Source organism: Chiloscyllium punctatum, chromosome 13 (assembly GCF_047496795.1).
Source record: "Chiloscyllium punctatum isolate Juve2018m chromosome 13, sChiPun1.3, whole genome shotgun sequence".
NCBI classification, from domain to species: Eukaryota; Metazoa; Chordata; class Chondrichthyes; order Orectolobiformes; family Hemiscylliidae; genus Chiloscyllium; species Chiloscyllium punctatum.
The window spans coordinates 5,973,012-5,993,990 of record NC_092751.1 but is presented as its reverse complement, the minus strand read 5'-3'; positions in this window follow the sequence as shown (position 1 = coordinate 5,993,990).

Sequence of the window (20,979 nt, the reverse complement as noted above, 5' to 3'; positions counted from 1 at the left end):
GGATTCCCCAGATATCCGAAATTACCGAAGTGCCCACGTTTACTGACAAAGAAGACACTCTTCTTGCGTCTCTGGGGGGTACAAAGGATAGGGAAGGCAAGTGGACCTTACCCGATGGCTGCCAGCTACTAAATCGACCGTTGACGCGGGACATTATTGCCCGTCTACACCAAGGGGTCACTGGGGCGCCCAGGCACTGTGTGATGCCTTCCTGCGCCGAAATGCTCACCCTGGTCTGTACACGGTAGCCAAGCAGGTCACAGGAGATTGCATAACATGTCGAAAGATGAACAAAAGGGGGCTGCGGCAGCATGCAAAACAAGGGGTAGGAGTCCGGCCGAAAGGCCGTTTGAGTATGTCCAGGTAGATTACACTGAGCTCCCCCCCATAGGTCGCCTGAAGTATCTATTAGTAGTGGTAGATCACCTGACAGGATGGGTGGAAGCTTTCCCCATTACCACGGCAACGGCAACTCAGGTTAGCAAGATTCTACTCGAGCAAATCATCCCACGATTTGGGCTACCCCGCGCTATTGACTCTGACCAGGGGAGCCAATTCACCTCGACCGTCCTCCAGAATGTAGTGCAAGCAATGGGGATTGACTGGGATTTGCACACCCCCTGGCATCCCCCCTCCTCGGGCAAGGTCGAAAGAATGAACCAGACCATCAAAAAGCAGCTAACCAAACTCACTAATGAAATTGGCCTGCCTTGGACCAAATGCCTACCCCTTGCCCTATTGCAAATTCGCACCCAGCCAAGGCGGGATTTGGGAGTCTCCCCTTTCGAAATGCTGTTTGGCCTCCTGTTCCATGGGCCGAAGGGGGAACCTCCTGTATTTGCGTCTCGGGATATGTTTGTGCAAAAATATGTGGTGGCTCTGGGGTCTGCTCTATCTTGTTTACGCCAACAAGGACTTTTGGCACAGACGCCGCCCCTCGAGTTTGCAGTGCACACCGTCAAGCCGGGCCAGTGGGTCCTGATTAAAAGCTGGAAGCAACGTACCCTCGAACCAACTTGGGACAGTCCCTTCCTGGTACTTTTGACGACCGAAAGGGCTGTCCGTGCGGCCGAAAAGGGCTGGACACATTACACTCGAGTCAAGGGACCAGTGCCACAACCGACGGAGGACGAACGAACCTCTCTGACAAAGGCATCTAAGGAACAGAGACCCTGAGAACGAACTAATCGGACTTTGGCGAGTCTAAAGGAACTATGCCCTCTGGCTACGGGTGTCGCGACAAAATGCGGTCAATCATATTGTTAACTTGCTATGCCATTATCCTTGGGCTGGGTCATAGTGTGCGTGTTACCCAATTTGGCCTCTGGAAAAAAACAAGCAGAGGACCGTCAGTGGTTCTCCATCTCCGTGCTTGCCAACCAATCAACACAGACATTTAGCTTAGACCTACGTGAGTTGGTGCCCTGTAGGACTAAAAGTCAACTGAATCAAACTAAGCAGAACCTAGAGAGAGAAAGGGGATTCCAGGGTCAGACGTTAGTATTACAATTGCATGGTAGGGAAGGCCTAAATAGGACTCCAGCCCCCGGGGTCCAGGCTATGGGGTCAGTTGTCCGTGAGCCCATCACCCCTGGACGGGATTGTGGGCAGAATCAGTGCAATCCGCTCTATCTGACCATAAAGAACTTGGGGAAGAACGGGGCGAGCCTTAATGGAACAATACTGGGTATTAGAGTTGGGGGCCAGGCAGGATGGGGTGGGATGCAGCTGTGCTGCACGTATATCTTGGTCATTGAAGCTGAGTCTGGGGGCTCATCCGCCACTGATAAGCAGGAAAAGATTAGAATAATTGAGATGACGGATTTGGAAAAGACCTTTGAAATAGAAACGGGATACGGGGAGGCGAATGCCTGGATGGAATGGGTCAAATATACTGTGAGGAGCATGAAAAAGAGTGATTGCTACGCATGCACGAGTGCCCGCCCTAACCCTCAGGTGGTCCCATTCCCGCTGGGATGGGAGAAACACCCACGAGCCTTGGACTGCATGATAAGGCTGTACCAGGACCGAGAGGCCTGGAACGACTCCACTTGTCGACCCTTGAGTTTGAAGTTTCCCCCCGTCAGGTCTGAGGGGGCGCCCCGCCCGCCATCATTCTCAGGGGTAACGGGTACGCACCACGCCTGCGTCTCTCGGACGGGACTACAGTGGGACAACGATGTGGGAACATTTGACAAGTGCAGCGGATCAATTCGGCTGGTCAATGAAACTACCAGGGGCGGGAATTACTCCCACATTCATGTGCCTAGGGCAGACGTCTGGTGGTACTGTGGTGGGAGGGTTCTGCGACCGACCCTGCCACAAACATGGACGGGCACTTGTGCAATCGTTTAATTGGCCATCCCATTCACCCTGGCATTCGAAAAACAAAAGCGACTCCGTTCTAGTGGAAGAACTGAGAGAGCTTTGGAGACCTCTTTCGATGATAACATATATTTAGATGCCATAGGGGTCCCCAGGGGTGTTCCTGACGAATACAAGGCTAGGAACCAGATAGCGGCGGGTTTTGAGTCGTCACTGTTCTGGTGGGTGACCATCAATAAGAACGTGGATTGGATTAATTATATTTACTACAATCAGCAGAGGTTCATTAATTATACCCGGGATGCAGTGAAAGGAATAGCAGAACAACTGGACGCCACTAGTAGGATGGCGTGGGAAAATAGGTTGGCCTTAGACATGATGTTGGCAGAGAAGGGGGGTGTTTGTGTCATGATAGGCACTCAGTGCTGCACTTTCATCCCCAACAACACAGCCCCTGATGGGACCATCACCCGCGCCCTGGATGGACTCACCACATTGGCGGACGAACTGGCCGAAAACTCGGGCATCGACTCTGGCCTCACGGACTGGTTGGAAGCTTGGTTCGGTAAATGGACGGGGGTGGTCGTTCCCTTTCTTGTCTCATGTATAGTGGTGGCAGGGGTACTCACTGCCCTTGGGTGTTGCGTTATTCCCTGTGTCTGGGGATTAACTCAACGACTGATCGAAACCGCCCTTACTAAGAGGGATGTTCCCTATGGGCAGGTTGAACGAATGAATCTCGAGATGGAACAACGTGAATCCCTCTTGGGCGGGGGTAGTATTAGAGACGGGCAGTTTGATGAACAAGCTCGGGAGTTATTAAATGCCCTGGAGAAGAAAAGTACGGTTTAAAAATTACAGGCCGCAAGAAAAGACACGGGGTATTTGTAGGGGGTAGTGTAATTTTTAAACGGTTAGCTGCATTTTAGTCTTTTCTACCTCATAGTAAACACAAGCAGACACTCGAAACTGTTGCCGGACCTCCCCCATGTTTATATGAATGAAACAATTGTAACAGCTTTCCTCGATAGTTGAGAGACCGCCCTTAACCACAGTTGTACAACATCATTCATATAAGGAAAGAACGGGGAGCTCGAACACTGATTGGCCAAGTGAATAACAAAATAATCGCAGGCACCAGAACCCAAATAAGGAAAACAGTGGGGAACCCTAGCACTCATTGGTCAAGGCAGCAGTAGGAGACCCAGCCCACATATACATGTATATAATGCGTGGAGATTACTATGCTTGTGTGTGTGTACCTTTGGGAACAACACCCGACTTTGCAAAGTTGAATGAAAAAGTTTTGGACAGACTCCTCCATGTCTTTGTTCCTGGGAAGGGAAATAAAAGTGCCGGAGATAGGGCCGGACAGCCACTTCTCTCGCACATATTGACCTTGTGACAATTTCTCTCTCTCTATCATTAGATTTGGTTTCATTTGATTTGATAGTAGTCATTGTCGTATGTATCTAAGTGGAGTGAAACTCTTTGTTTATACACAGTTCTGGCAGACCATAGTGAGAATTGGAGCTGCCTTTTTTTTAGAGACATGGAGTGGCCAAAATATAAAAGTCTGCTTCAACTGTCTGTTTTTGAAGAGCCACAAAATAGCCAGAAATTAAAATAGATTGCTTCAGCATTAGTGAAAAAAGGGCCTTTGAAAAGGGAATTATTCCAAAGCAAAATAAATGCTAATCTGATTCGTAAGATTCTGAAACATGCCAACAGAGTGATAAAGAAAGTTCTTTTTTAAAGAATTGATAATTTTTAACAGAACACAGAAGAAATAATGAAATTATAGCACAAAAATTTTGAAGAATCATTACAAAAGGTAACTTATTCTGATCTCAGTAAGGATTCTTTTCATGCACAAAAACAGCAACTCAAGTTATCTTTCAGAAGCTCGCTGCGCCTTTGAAACTATTTACAATTGTAATAGGTCCGAGTTAAATATTTGGTAAATAATCATGGACACAGATTCCAACGTAATTCTAAAAGCTTTAAGAGATGCCTGGCGTGTCTTTTCTAATTCCCTAAGAAAAAGTTTAACAGTAGAAATAATAATAACAATATGAATTTTGTAACAGAATCAACTTTTTAATGTAAAATGTGATCTCGGAATTTGATAAGAGATAGCCTGCCCATTGGAGAATAGAATTTATGCAATCCTTCAAGATAAACAATGAGGGTTATGACTAAAACGAGCACAGCCACGAACTTTGGAATGAATTATAGGAAGATCCCAAGGCCTAGAGATAACAACAATGGTTAAACATCCGAAACAAATAAGAACCTCGGGCTGTCCATGGGAGTGTCCATCATTGATCAGTTGTTTCACAAGATTGGTTCTGGAGAAGGGGAGTGGAGGGTACACTGACAAAGTTGTGTATGATCATTGCAACACAGAACGTATAAAAATACTGTTTTTTTACTGCAAAATCGAAGTGTGTCATTGATTTGCTTCTGATCTGAGCTAAAGATTAAGAAACGATTGTCTTCTCATGTCAAAGCCAGATTCGAGGAAGATCCTTTGGTATTCTCCCAGTATTAACCTGGTTTTGCTTGAATTAAAGTCCATTCCGTGCCTGTGCCCTGTCTGCCTCCAGAGTCTTTGACCCTAGCTGGGGAAACTCGCTCCTACAATAAGCAAGGAACATACAGATTATAGGGTAAAAGAAAAGCTTGTACTGAGGCATACAGGCTACACCAGAAAGGGCATGAAAAAGGCAACATCGATGTGAGCAAGATCAGCATAATTTGAAGTTAGAGAGTCTATTCCTCAGTTTTATAATGGCTCTGAAGAGGCTGTCCAGGAGCTGCTGGTTTGTGTGTTCAAGATTCTGTATTGTCTGCATGATGGAAGAGATTGGAGGAGATCTAGGGTGTGCTGGGTCTTTGATAATGTTATCAGCCTTTCCACGGCAGTGAACTGTGTAAATGGAGACAATGGATAGGACGTTGGATTCCGTGATGGCATGGGCTGTGCACAAAACCTTCTGTCATTTCACTTACTGTCCTGGGCACGGCTGTGGCCACACCAGGTCATTATGCACACAGATAGTTTGCTGTCAGTGGTGCATTTGTAGACATTGGTGAGGGTCCTTGTGGACATGTCAAATGTCCTGAGCAGCCAGAGAAAGAAGAGGCGTTCTTGTGCCATCTCGGCTGTCACATCTACATGGGAGGTCGGTTATCCTCACTCCAAGCAACTTAATGCTTTCCACTCTTTCAACTTCATGTTCCATTGATGCAAATGGGGGCATGTTCTCCTCATTTCTTTCTGAAGTCATTGATCAGTTGGTCAGTTCTGCCGACGTTGAAAGAGAGATTGGTTTCAGTGCAGCACATCATCAAGTCCTCTATTTCCGTTCTGTATTTTGACTTACCTACCTGCCCTACTATGATGGTGTCACCAGTGAACACGTAGATGGCATTTGTTCAAAATTTGTCAATACAATCGTGGGTGAAAAGGGAGTATACTAGGGGGCTGAGGACACATCCTTTGGGATTTCAGTGTTGAATGCTATCATGGAAGAGACACACTTACCTATTTTCACTCACTGTGCACTGTAGGTCAGAAAGATGAGGATCCAAATTCAGCGGGCGGAGCCAAGACTAAGGTCAGGGAGTTTGGTGATCAGTCTGAAGGGAATAATGGTGTTGAAGGTGAACCTATAGTCAATAAGCAGGAATCTGACGTGGGTGCCCTTGTTGTCCAGATGTTTCAGGGATATGGCACCCGCTATGGACCCATTCCACGGGTCGGAAAATTGTAGGGGATCGAGGCAGGCTGGGAGACTGGAACTGATGTGGGCCATGACTAGCTTCTCGAAGCACTTCATGCCCCCCTCAGTCTCCTGCGCTCTAAAGAGAAATGTCCCAGCTTATCCAACGTCTCCCTATGACTCAGGCCCGAGAGGCCTGGCAACATCCTTGTAAAGTTTCAGTTTAATCATCCTTCCTACAGCAAGGTGACCAAAACTGAACACAATGCTGAACTGGGAAATATTTGGAACTATAAGTTTCACTCTGCTGCCAATTATTATGCTGCTGTGATATTGCTTTATTTTTTGAGTTATTCTGAAACCTTATTATTCATTGAATCCTCTGACGGTAATCCCCTCGGGTGAACGTCCTGCTGACTGTTTGAATGTGAATCAATCTATTTTGTTTGGACTGATATTTTGAGGCCGCTGTCTATCAGAGAACAGGAAGAGATAATGGATGATTGTGCAGTGTGTCCTTTACTGGACCAGCTTGTCTCTCCAGGCACCTAAAGCTTTTATTGTGGGCCAGAGTACCTCAAAATCGTTACATCAGAGAAGAAATCTACTTAGCCCATTGTAGGTACATGCACACAGAACATTACTGCTCAGTACCTACAACATCCTTCAGCACTGCCGACAGATCCACCAACCTTACTGTCAACCGTAAATTTAATAACTCATCCTTCTATACCCTCATTAAGGTCATTTTGTAAAGGACAAACAACAGTCACTCCAAAGCAGATCCTTGCAGTATACCACTAGTAACTAAACTCCAGGATGAACATTCCCCATCAACTATCACCTTCTGTCTGCTTTCAGCTAGCTGATGTGTGATCCAAACGCTAAATCGCCCACAATTCCACGTCTCCATATTTTCTGGGAGAAAGTAAAGACTGTGGATGTTTGAGATCAGAGTCGAGATTGTGGCGCTGGAAAAGCACAGCGGGTCAGGCAATATCCGAGGAGCGAGGAGAAAATGAAGACTGCAGATGCTGCAAACCAGAAAACTGATTCCTGATGAAAGGCTTACAAGAGAAACATCAACATGCATGCATCTTGGACGCTGCCTCATCTGTTCTGCTTTTCCAACACCACACTCTCCATATTTTCTTCAATAGCCTACCATGGGGTACCTTATCAAACGCTTAAATGAAATCCACATACCTCACTTTACCCTCATCCACCTGTTTGGTCACCTTCTCAATGAACTCGGTAAGATTTGTGAGGCATGACATACCCTTCACAAAACCTTGTTGACTATTCCTAATCAAATGATTCATTTCTAGATGATGGTAAATCCTATCTCTTGTAATCCTTTCCAACACTTTACCCACAACCAAAGTAAGACAGGTATATAATTACCAGGGTTGTCTCTTCTCCATTTCTTGAGCAAGGGGACAACGTTTGCTGTCCTCCAGTCTTCTGGCACTATTCCTGTAGATAATGGCGATGTAAAAATCCGAAGAGATGGTTGTGTAAACTCCTCCCTAGCTTCTCAGAGAATCCTAGGATAAATCCCATGTGGCTCAGGTGACCTATCTATTTTCACACTCTCCAGAACTGCTAACATCAATTACGAACTTCAATCCTGTCTAGTCTAATAGCCTGTATCTCAGTGTTGGCCTCGACAGTATTTTCTTTTTCCATTGTGAATACCGATTCAAATATTAATTTACAGCCTGTCCAATCTCCTCAGACTCCACACACAACTTTACACTACTGTCCTTGATTGCCATTAATCTTCATTTGTTCATTCTATTATTCATGACGTACTGATAGAAAGGTTGAGGGTTTTCCGCGATCGTACTTGCCAAAGACTTCTCATGCTCTCTCCTGGCTATTCTTTGCTCTTTCTTTAAGACCTTCCAGGCTAACTTGTAACTCTCAAGCATCTGAACTGAGCCTTCACGTTTCATCTTAAAATAAGCCTCCTTCTTCCTCTTGACAAGAGATTCAACTGCTTCAGTAAACCACAGCAGCCTCACTCGACCACTTCATCCTTTCCTGACAGGGATAAACTGATCATGGACACACAGTAGCTGTTGTTTGAAAAAGCTCCGGTCTTAAATTGTACCCATCCTCTGCAGTATTCTTCTTCATCCTATGCATCCGAAATTCTTTCCTAATTGAATCATAATTGCCTTTCAACCCAGCTATAACTCTTGTCCTGCGGTATACACCTGTCCCTTTCCATTGCTAAGGTAAACATAACCAAATTGTGGTCACTATCAGCAGTGTTCACCTACCTCCAAATCTAACACCTGGTCTGGTTCATTACTCAGTACCAAACCCAATTTGGCCTCGGCCCTTGTTGGCCTATCTACATACTGTGTCAGGAAACCATTCTGCACACATTGGACAAAAACTGACCCATATAAAGTAATTGAACTGCAGAATTTCGAGTCAATATTTGGAAAGTTAAACTCTTACATAACAACTACTCTGTTATTTTCGCTCCGATCCAGTATCATCTTTGTAATCCTTTCCTCTACATCTCTGGAACTTTTCAGACGGCAGTAGAGAACTTTCAGCAGAGTGACCTCTCCGTTTTTGGATCTAACCTCTTTGCATACGTCCTCACTAGACGCGTCCTTATCAAACATCCTTTCGACCAACGTAATGCTGTCTTTGATTTTCAATGCCACCCCACCCGCCCCCACCCCAACCCCACCCCCGCCCCACTTTTAGTACCTTCCTTGTTCTTATTGAAGCTTCTAAACCCGGACCCTCCAAGGATCAGTCCTGTCCCTGTTCTATCCATTTCTCCAAAATGGCCAAAACATCAAGCTGTACAACTGCACAATTTGGAAACAGGGAGTGATTGGAGGGATGCTAAAAGAGGGTGAGTTGGATAGATCAGAAGACAGCATGAGGGGTGATAGACAGGAACGGACAGAAAATGGAAGTTTTATTTAGAAATTCTCACGGATGGCAAGGTTTTTATCTATTGCCATACCGTTGGAGCACTGTGCGGATACTGGCTGTGGTCCCAGAGCATTTATCGCCAATAATATCACAGAGCTGAGTTGCTGACAGTTAAACAGAGTCCAAAAGGCAAAGTGATTTTTTTTCTCTACAGTGAGAAGGTGATTTAATTTAAATAGACTGGATGAACAGCAGCAGGAACTGAGAATCGTGCTCGATACTGAGATACTGCGCCAGAGAATCTCGATGAGGTGGATCACTAACAGAGGGGAATCAGCATCTCAGCTGTGGGCCAAAAAATGATTGACAAAGATTACACACCACTTCCGTGGTTTTGCAATACACATTTCAATTTATGAAGCTCAATATCATGAGTGTATCTTATTTCTTTGTACTTCCCATAGTTTAGTACGGACAGAAAATCATTTTATACCCGTATTTTGTGTTCAATAAACAGATTTTACTCCTCATTCCTCACTTTAGATGTATCCTTGAATCTGTTCTTCACATGAGTTATACAGTGTAATATTCCAATACTGATGACTGGGGAATATTATTGTCCTTCCCTCCAGTCTGAACTGTCACATCCCACAATTCTCTCTGTTTCCTGTCTCCTCCACAATGCCATAATCACACTGTAATTGAAGTCCAGTAAATAACATTTCATCACAGTTCACTAACATCGATAACATCAATAGCACAGGCCTCATCTGCCTCTCTCTAAACCTGGATTAACAATCTGAATTGTATTCGCCACGTTCAATTCTCTGTTAACATATCCATGCCATTTGTCTGTTACAACCCCACGTTTCTCAGACACGCATTCACCTCAGATCATGAATTATAAAAATTGTCTCAATGTTTAATTGAAATTATGATGCTTGATCAATAGTTTCAGGATGTATGTTTCCATTTATAATCAGAGACACATGTTTACGTTCTGATAAACTTATGGCATTACTCCTGCATCCAAGACAGATTGAATGGTTACACTCAATTGATCTAACGGCCTCAAGATTTGTTCCAGCAGTCACCCTCACATATCCCATCCAGAAAATGACAGTTTTAATCATTGTTTTGAATTTGAATAAAACAATATTGAATTGAAAGGCGTTGGCTGGAGCTATTTGTTCAGTGACTGTGATTAATGTCAATCTCCGAGGATCCGAGATGTGTCACTGGAGGGTTTACCTCTTCTATTAATTAAGGACTCGGTTCAATGTGTTATCCCAGTATGGGCAGGAGCATCAATGACTGGACGAACAGGGATCAGTAGCTTGAGAGACAGCGGGAGGAGAGATCAGAATCTGAGAAGATTAGACTGGGATGTTCCATTAATGGATCAGAATCTCAGAACCTTAGACTGGAATTTTGCAACAGACAGGAGTTTATCCTTGGGTCTTTACTACCTTTCTCAGCCTTGGATATCATTAGCCTCACGGGTCGAAGATATCCTTTGGATTATTCAAGGTGGTTACTATCCTATCCTCGCTATAGTTGGTGTTCCTGGTAAGTCATTCCATCTGACCATTAAGCTGAGTTGTACTGAATTGCTGTTCATATTTAAATTTTAAAATTTGCAAGTCATCATTTTTAAGTCCAGTCAAATATTTTATTCCTTACTGATTATAACTAGCAAACTACTATTCACAGCTTACTCAACAATACACGAGGAGAAACCAGACTGTTCCTAATTTCCATTATCTTTTTTCCTCATTCATATTTACATTTCTACATATTCTCCCCGCTCACTAATCCTGCCCAAGACCACTATCAGGATATTTCAGTCACCTTCTCAGCTTCAATGCAGCTGCTAAATAATCCATCGTTTGTGCCTTTGGTAAATTCAGATATAACCGTTTCAAGTCCCTTCTAACTATGCTTACGTCACTTGAGCTGGTTAATTTGGCCTCTACACAGAATCTGTCAGATGGACAGAAAATGCATGGAGGTCAAGTCATTTACTCATAATCAAGCGGCACAGATAATAATCTGTTGGTATCTCATGAAGGAAGTTGATGGATGCAAATAAAATCATCACCACTAGTTTTAAACAGAAGCCTATCTGTTTGCCTCATGTCCTTTCGAGAAGGCAATGAGTTATCTTTTCATGTTCAGGTCTCTGTGTGACTGCAAACTCACAATAATGTGGTTTACTCTTTATTATCCTGTGCAACAGCTGAATCAGCCACTCAGTTCAAGATCAGCATAACATGCTGGCCTGACCAGGGCTGCACACATCCCGTGAGGGAAGAACAGAAGGAAAGATAGCTCCCTTTCTCTGCCTGATTTCCATTTTCCTGCAAGTCATTTCCATTCAGGTAGGTGACCATTCCCTGTTTCAAGTGAATTCTTGCTGATTGAGTCTCATTCTGAACGTAATATACATCTCAATCGGCACCTCTGGTGATGACTGACGTACAGATGTAAGAAACTTCAAAATTCCACATCATTCGCAGTGCAGAGAGAAGGAATGGTTTTTTATACCACCGGAAAGAAGCTGAGACAGCCAAGTGAGGGAACAGAATTATTGTGATCAACCCTGAGAATGTTGTTGAGATAGTATTTGGAGTATTGTGCACAGAATTTCTCTCCTTGAAAAGGAATAATCCTCTTGGCAGAAAGAGTATAAAGGAGTTTTACCAGACTAATTATTGGGATAATTGTACCATCAGGTGTGCATGAGGATCTGTAGCGCTTTGAAGAATAAGAGGTGATTGCATTGAAACTTAAGGTGATGGACAGTCACTCATTATATTCCAAACAGAACTAATACGGTGATAAATTCCATGTTTTTTTAAACTTGGTTTACATAATTCTCAATGGCTTAAAAGACTCTGAGAATGTTCCTCTCAGTCCACGCCACTCCCCATTTCGATTGAGAGAGAGAGAGCCAGTCTTTAACTGAACTCTTCCAACATTAATACAGTGCATTTGGTGTGTGATCATACATAGAACTTCACGTTATCCACCATCGCGACAGGAGCCACAATACCTTCATTCTAAAACAGTAAACTATCCCCACCAGCTTCTGACCCCGACGAAGAACATGGGTCTGTCTTCTTGAAGATGCCTCCTTGAGGCTTGGCACAAAAGATTTGATTCCTTCCTCATTGCCAGCAAAACACGTTAAAGAATCATTTGTTCCACAGGCAATGGAGCCATGAGGCGCATTGTGAGCAGTCTTTGAGTGCAGTCTCTGCTCCGTTCGTTTTCCAGGTTGGAGAATCAATGACACCCTCCTATTCCTGTATAAGTGTCGCGAGGGGTGAATGGTCTCCTCCTGGTTACATAGAACAGGTTGAGGGGTCTTACTGAAATCTGCCTGTTCCTGTTTAACAGCTCAATGTACTGACCAGACGCCTCCTCTTCCTGTGGAACAGGCAGAAGGATTGAATTGGTTGTCGCTCTTCTTGTTCAGTTATTTCGATGAGCTGAATAGTTTCCACATATCCGGGTGTAACCAGCTTGGGGTGCTGAATGAGTTTCTCTTTTAATTGTGGAAATGTGCAGTGCCTGGCCGTTCTGTTACATCAATGTTACCGACACTTTAACAGCACAAACGTGAATGTTGTTTGGGTCTTGCTGAATATGGACACATACCGGTTCAGGAGCTGAGTGGGGACAAAATGTTCTGAATATTGTGTGATCTTCAGTGATCACTCCGCTTCTGATCTTGGGATAGATGGGGGGCGCCGGGAATGGGGGCACATAGACGTTGACGAAGCAGCTGAAGATGCTTGTGCTGAGGAAGTTACTCTGAGGATCTCCTGAAGTGATGTCCTGGGACTGAGAGGATTGTCAGCCAACGACCACAAACATCTTCCTTTGTGCTCTGAAATACCCCAACCAGTGACGACGTTAGACATGATTCTCATTAAGCTCAGATAAGTAGGTGGTCTTGATGACATCCTCAGTCAACTATTGCCTTGATATCAAGGCCATTTACTCTTTCCTGAGCCCCTGTGTTCACCTCTTGTTCACATCAACAGGTGACGGTGTATGTGTAGAGAGTGTTTTCCTCTCACAGAGGGTAATCAATGTCAGGAATTATCTGGACTAGAGATTTAGGGGAGCTACATCACTGAAAGTATTTAATGGGGTGGTACATGAATCTTTGACCTGTCAGAGAGCTGAGGAGTGTGAATAACTGGGCATTAAGGAGGAGTTAATGCGAACAGTAGATTAGCTATGATCGTATACAATGGCTTGACCGTCCGAATTACCTATTCCTGTTCCTTATGTTTTCATTTTCTGTAATATCAAAGTAAATGGCTGTAATTTTCCTGGATGTACTGTTATTGCATGTTGCAATCAGAGAGAGCAAAGCACTTTTGAGACATCTCTGAGTGAGTCTCTCCCATGCACTATGATCTTATTAAGGTCTCAGCACTTTTCTGTCAGTTTACCATTTTCCTACATTCATTTGTCTTTCAAATGTCTTGCATAGACAATTTTGAACAAATGGAAATATCCAGGAAATATCACAATCTTCTGTGGAAGGGAATTCGCACCTTCACAACCCTTTGAGAATCTCTTGTTCGTGTTCTGACCAATGTGGGAGGGTCACTCATGTCTTTTCCCACTCCTCTATTGGTGAAAGCAAATTTTAAATGTAACCAGTTGAGTGCTGTGCCCAATGATATAGGTATCGGACTGGGTAATTTTTCTTCAAAAATCTGAGACACAGAATGTTGAACTGTGAACAAATGGTAAAATGATAGAGTGTTCCAAATGTTTTTTTCTGACTTTCAACTTATTCTGCTCACACAAATGTCTGGGAATGCGGATTTCTTCCCGGAACAGTTGGATTTGGCTGAATTCCCTTTGCTTCGAGCTTTACAGAGATTCTTATGAATCCTCATCAGGAATCCTCCATGAGTGGTAAAGATGACTCAGGATTTTTCTGCTCTCACGCCTTGTTTTCAGGCAGAAGTAAGAAAGAGAGAGACCAATTGGCTGCTGCTTCTGAAGCAAATAATATTTTTCTCTGTCTTTGTGTGGAAAATTACAAGAATGTCAACTGAAAACAAAACTGGACCATGTTCGCTCTCCATGTATATTCTCTGGAATGGATGATAATAGACTGTATGCTGTATGCAGCATCATTGCTGTTGTTGTGCACAGTGCCTTTCATTAGCAAAAGAAAATAATGTCCGCACCGACCACCCCACCAACCTCCATGTTCAGCATATCATCCGCCGCCATTTCCGCCACCTCCAAACGGACCCCACCATCAGGGATATATTTCCCTCCCCTCCCCTATCAGCGTCTCTACAAAGAAAGTAATGTGCCCGTTTGATGATTTGATGAGATGTTTATATACATCTGCGTATTTTTTAAAAAATGGGTTGATATCTTCATAGTATTTGTATTAATACCAATGCATCTCATTCAAAAAATTATTCTCTAGCTTTAGTCTTCTTAACAAGGGAAAATATGTATCCAGCTGAAAGACTTCTCTGAAAATCGTGGTTTAATAAGATTTCTCATCTAAGATCAAAACAGATAATCCCCGATAACAAAAGGCCTTCATTTCAGGAATGAGTAAAGGGAAACATCTTTGAACATTTTTGAAAGGAATTGTATCCGGTTGTATTTTTAGTTTAGAGGATCAGAACTTCACCCAGAGTATCTGATGTCGTCTCAGCAATGCCCTGTACAGATACAGTGAAATATCCCTAATTAAACCCAATACCCGTTGCTAAAAACAGCATCATTCCACTTACCTTCCGAATCACTTGCTGCATCTGCAGACAGACTTCGTATCAGTCATGTAACAAGAATATGAAAAACATCTGCATCAAAGAGTTCTGCAATCTCTCTGCATTTAAATTGTTCCTGACTGCAATAAACAACTCACATTATATTATTTCTACTGAGGGTATGCTCACTACCCTTCCCTGTCTACATCATAATGCAGATTCACCCCTCCATTTGAAGATCTATTGAATGATCATTTTGGTGTACAAGATAGTTCAGCTTTGATCCATTCAGTCCCTTCATCCAGATATTTTACATAGATTATTGATCATTGATGACCCTACAGTGATCTCTGAGTCAAAACTAGTTACAGTTTTGTTTAAAAAATCATATATCTCTACTATTTCCTGTTAGTGACAGCATCCCTGTTCCTGTGCAGCAGTTCAGGCAGGTTTAATGGCCTCGTCCTGGGCTGTGTAATGTACTCAACGAGCTGAGTTACTTCATCCTATATTCCTGTGTAATTCTTTGGAGGGGCAGAATGGTCTCCTCCCGTCTCATTGTAACGATCCATTCAGGCTGAATGGGATGGTCCTCTACCCTGTAATCGCACTCAGTGGTGGATTGAGGGAACAACACATGGGGTATGGTCAGCAGTATATCACTGTAACAGCATCGAGGGGTGGATTGAGGGAACAACACATGGGGTATGGTCAGCAGTATATCTCTGTAACGGCCGGGAGCGTGGATTGAGGGAACAACAGATTGGAAAGGGGCAGCAGTTGGCCATTTAGCGGCACCATCCAGAATGCTCATGGCTGATCCGAGTGTGTCTGACCATCCGTCTCCTGTCTGTTCCCAATAAACATTGTCTCTCCTGCCCGGCAAAGATCAGTCAAGCTCAAACTAATATACCTAAATTAACCGAGTCTTCACTGCTCCCTGAGGATGAGGACACCACAGACAGCACAACAGTAAAGGGAAAGGGACATCCTTCTTTCATTGTGGGACACAGTTTTTTAAAAAACTGTGTTAACCTCATATCAAATCACTGCCCCTTTTCGGATAAAGTGGTACAATAACTAGGAATAGACATTAACCATTCTGCCTTCCAATCTTTTCCCACATTATCACTGACTGTTTCCAATCAAATATGTTGCTGCTGCTGTCTCAGGAAGAGAATACCTGATAGCATAACACCATACGGGCATTTAAAAAAGGAGCAGAATTAGACCATTTGGCCTATCGAGTCTCATATACCATTCAGTCATTTCTAATATGTTCCTCAACATCATTCTCCTACATTCTCCCTAGAATCCTTGATCTCCTTATAAATCAAAAACTTATTTATTTGAGTCTTAATGACACTCGCGTCTGTGTCTTAATGTGTATTTATGTGTGTGTGTGTCCATGTGCTTGTTACTTTTGTATTTGTGTGACTATGTCTGTCTGTCTTTGTATCAGCCTGTGTGTTTCTATCTGTGTTTGTGTCCATTTGTGTGTGACTGTTTATGTCTTTGTGTGCATCTCCATGTGTGCATGCTTATCTCCTTGTATGCATTGTGTATGTTAGTATATAGGGGTATTTACCAATACGTCTGTGTATTTCAATGCCTGCATCTCTGTGCAATGGGGTATCTGTTCTTCTGCGAGTGAGAGAGATGAGGCTGGAACGAACAGTAGGTTTGAATTGAGAATTGCTCTTCCTGTACACTGCTCCTTATTCGGTGGTTGGGACGTGGATGTTTCAGAATCTCCACACAAGGCCTCCTGGTCCTCTCCGGTGTTCTCCAGGATCCTCCCCACATATCAAGGTAGGGGGATGAGGGAACGGATATCCGGCACTCCACCACCCGGCTTGGCCCTTTTTGTCCTATTCCAGGCTACTTCTCCTGGAATGGGAGAAAGGGAGGGAATGAGTGAGGGTGGGAGTGAATGGCGCTGTTGTTAGTGCTGGACTAGGTGAGGTGTGACATGGTGAGGTCGCCGGAGGGAGTCTGTCCATAGTGTTGTATCCATGTAGTGCTATTAGTGTGCGGGGCTATTGCATCAGGGACAGAAAATGTGGGGGAGGGAAGGTGCTGAATGCAACAGTGAGTGTGTTCGTGCTTGAGCCTTATTGGAGTTAGAGCATGAGCCTTGGTTGAGGGCAGGTGCTGTAGCAGGTATACAGTGAGTGTGAGGGAACAGCGAGAATATACGGTGACACTTATCCTGACAGAGTGGAATGGATATTGATGCTTGTCCAGTATTGCTGGACATGTCTGCAGATCATTTCAGCATCGAGGTGAGCCTCCCTGAATGTCGTATCCAAGTCTATCGCTCATAATGACACAGACTCTGTCCCTCAGATTTCACAGAATCAGTTTGGGTGGGTCTTACAAATAGCAAGGAGAAACAAACTTGTTGTGTTATATATCTGAACCAAAACTGTCGCGCAAATATTTTGCATCATATGCTCTGGAAATTATACATGCAACTATATGCAAAGGGAAGCTATGACATACTGATATTATCGCTGGGCTCTTAACCCAGAGACCCAGGTAATGTTCTGGGGACATGGTTTCAAATCCTGCCATGGCAGATTGTGGAATTTGAATTCAATAAGTATCTGGAATCAAGGGTTTATGATGATCAGGAATCCATTCCTGATTGTTGGAAAAACTCATCTGGTTCACTAATGTTCTTTAGGGAAGGAAACGGCTGTTCTTATTTGGTCTGACCTGCATGTCACTCCAGATCCAAGGCAACGCTGTTGACGCTTAACTGTGCTCTGGCATGGCCAGTAAATGCTGGTTATCCAGCTAAGCCCCCATCCTATGAATGAGTAACAAATACTCGTGGGTTCTGCAGTAATAATGCATAGTGTCATGTTGCATCGAAACTGAGTTAACTAAGTGACTGCTAATGTTGTGAAAAATAAATTCCTTTAGTGTATATCAGGTAGGTTGGAGAGTATGTTGTGAACCAAACTAGAGAGCGGATTATTTCGGATTTGGTGTGGTGTGATACTGATTAAGAATGATCAGCCATGATCATATTGAATGGTGGTGCAGGCTCGAAGGGCAGAATGGCCTACTCCAGCACCTATTGTCTTTTGTCTATTGACTATTGTCTATTGTGTGGTCGGAAGGACTAATTGCTAACCTTGCTTGGAAGCAGCTTTGGAGGAATAGTGACATTAACATGTTGTATTTTACACGGCGTCTGCATACAATATGGAATGTTTGAACATTCTGGTCAAACATCATGGAAGCCCAGAGGCGTGAGTGTCAAGTTCGCTCCAGTGAATTGGGAAAATACAATATAACAGTCAGTAGGAGAGCAATGGTTGTTAGACCCATATAATCTGACCGCATGGAGACAGGCCATTCGGCCCTTACTGGTCCATTCCGAACAAAATGTCCATTCACACTAACCCCATTTCCTTGCCATTTCCCTGTATCCTTCTAATCCTACCTAACTGTGTATTTATCCAAATGTACTTTAAATTTTGTGAATGTACCGGCCTCAACCACTTCTGCTGGTAGCTCATCCCATATTCTGGATTAGTGGTGCTGGAAGAGCACAGCAGTTCAGGCAGCATCCAACGAGCAGCGAAATCGACGTTTCGGGCAAAAACCCTTCATCAGGAATAAAGGCAGTGAGCCTGAAGCGTGGAGAGATAAGCTAGAGGAGGGTGGGGGTGGGAATAAAGTAACAAAGAGAACAATGGGTGAGTGGGGGATGGGATGAAGGTGATAGGTCAGGGAGGAGAGGATGGAGTGGATAGGTGGAAAAGGAGATAGGCAGGTAGGACAAGTCCGGACAAGTCATGGGGACAGTTACTGAGCTGGGAGTTTAGAACTAGGGTGAGGTGGGGTGGGGGAAATGAGGAAACTATTGAAGCCCACATTGATGCCCTGGGGTTGAAGGGTTCCAAGGCGGAAGATGAGGCGTCTGGTGGTGAGGGAGCGGCAGTGAAGGAGGCCCAGGACCTCCATGTCCTCGGCAGAGTGGGAGGGAGAGTTGAAATGTTGGGCCACAGGGCGGTGTGGTTGATTGGTGCGGGTGTCCCGGCGATGTTCCCTAAAGTGCTCTGCTAGGATGCGCCCAGTCTCCCCAATGTAGAGGAGACCGCATCGGGAGCAACGGATACAATAAATGATATGAGTGGATGTGCAAGTAAAACTTTGATGGATGTGAAAGACCCCTTTAGGGCCTTGGATAGAGGTGAGGGAGGAGGTGTGGGCGCAGGTTTTACAGTTCCTGCGGTGGCAGGGGAAAGTGCCAGGATTGGAGGGTGGGTTGTAGGGGGCATGGACCTGACCAGGTAGTCGCAGAGGGAACGGTCTTTGCGGAAGGTGGAAAGGGGTGGAGAGGGAAATATATCCCTGGTAGGGGGACTGTTTGGAGGTGGCAGAAATGTCGGCGGTAAGCTCGAGTTATTTATTTTGGTGTAGAGGAAGTTGAGCAGATAAGTAATTCAGGTTTAAGATTACAAGGGGCATGGACAAGGTGAATAGACAACAGCTGTTCTTTTTAGTCAAAGTTTAAGCTTCCTTTCAGTCTGAATCCAGGGAATAGAATGGAGAACAGACAAACATGACACAACTACTTCACTTCTGTCTTCACAGAAAAATACATAAACAAAGCCTTCACAGCAATAGGAGAAAACCTGAGTCTGATGTGAAGATGATGTCGAATGAAATTTGCAATCAAACTAATTTGGAGAAATTATTGGAACTGAAAATAATGGGCATAGAAAAAAATCAACACACATTGATGAAATTGGAAACATATTTGAGAAACTGACTGGAAGATTAATTACAGAAAAAAACAATAGAGGCACTGAACTTGGATTTTCAGCAAGAATTTTAATAGAGTCCCAAGCCTAGTGTGCAAAGTAAAAACACATGGGATAGGGGTTAATATATGAACATCATGTTAAAATGGGAGTGTTGACAGGAAACAATGAGTAGGAATAAATGGATGGTTTTCAGTTTGGAAGGCTCATGAGGCATCTCAATGATTAGTGCTGGGGCGTCAGATATTCACAATACATCCCAAATATCTCGTTGAGGGAATCAAATGCAAAGTTTTCAAGTCTGCTGATGGAATTGGATTTCGAAACTTGAGGAGGATGTGAAAAACACTTTAAGGTGAATGAAACAAATGGAATGAATGAATAAATATGTCGCAGATGAAGAGCATTTGGATAGATGTGATTTTGTCCACTTTGTTGGGAAACACTAAAATGCCAGCCAACCATTCGAAAAGGAGGTGGTTGAGAAATGTCGATCTATAAAGGGAACTGTACTTTTCTTCTGTTATTTTTTGGACAGACATCTGAGTTCCATGCAGGGCAGTGAGTTCTGAAGACAGAAGCCAATACTGGGAATACATTGGCACACAGACCAGTTTACGCAGACCCTCCAAGTGGGGAGCTGTAACATTGAAAATGATCTCGGATCTCCCTGTACATCAGTCACTGAAAGCAAGATTGCAGGAGCAGAAAGCAGTCAGGAAGATAAATGGGGTGTTGACCCTTATTTCAGGTGGGCTTGAGTCCAGGAGTAAGGGTGTCTCAGTGCAGCTGTACAGGCCCTTGGTGAGACCTCAACTCGAACATTGTGCAGTATTGTGTGCAGATTTGGTCTCCGTACCTCATGAAGGACAAACCTGACATTGAGGGAGTGCAGCGAAGGATGACCAGACTGATCTCTGGGATGACAGAGTTTTTGTGGGAGCAGAGTTTGGGGCGACTGAGCCTGTATCCCATGGGGTTTAGGAAAATGAGTGGAGATCTCAGTGAGATATATAAAACACTGACAGGGCTAGATAGATTGGAAGCAGTGATGATAATTCCCCTGCCTGGGAAGTCTAAAACAAGAGGCCACAGTATTAAATACAGATGGGTCACATTGCAATTACTTCATCCTATATTCCTGTGTAATTCCTTAGAGGGGCAGAATGGTCTCCTCCCATCTCATTGTAACGATCCAGTCTGGCTGAATGGGATGGTCCTCTACCCTGTAATCGCACTGAGGGGTGGATTGGGGTAGGATCAGCAGTATATCTCTGTAACTGCTTTGAGGGGTGGATTGAGGGAACAAAACATGAGGTAGAGATAGCAGTATATCTCTGTAACAGCATCGATGAGTGGATTAAGGGAACAACACATGGGATAGAGGCAGCAGTATATTCCTGTAATGGCCGGGAGGGTGGATTGAGGGAACAACAGATTGGAAAGGGGCAGCAGTTGGCCATTCGGCTG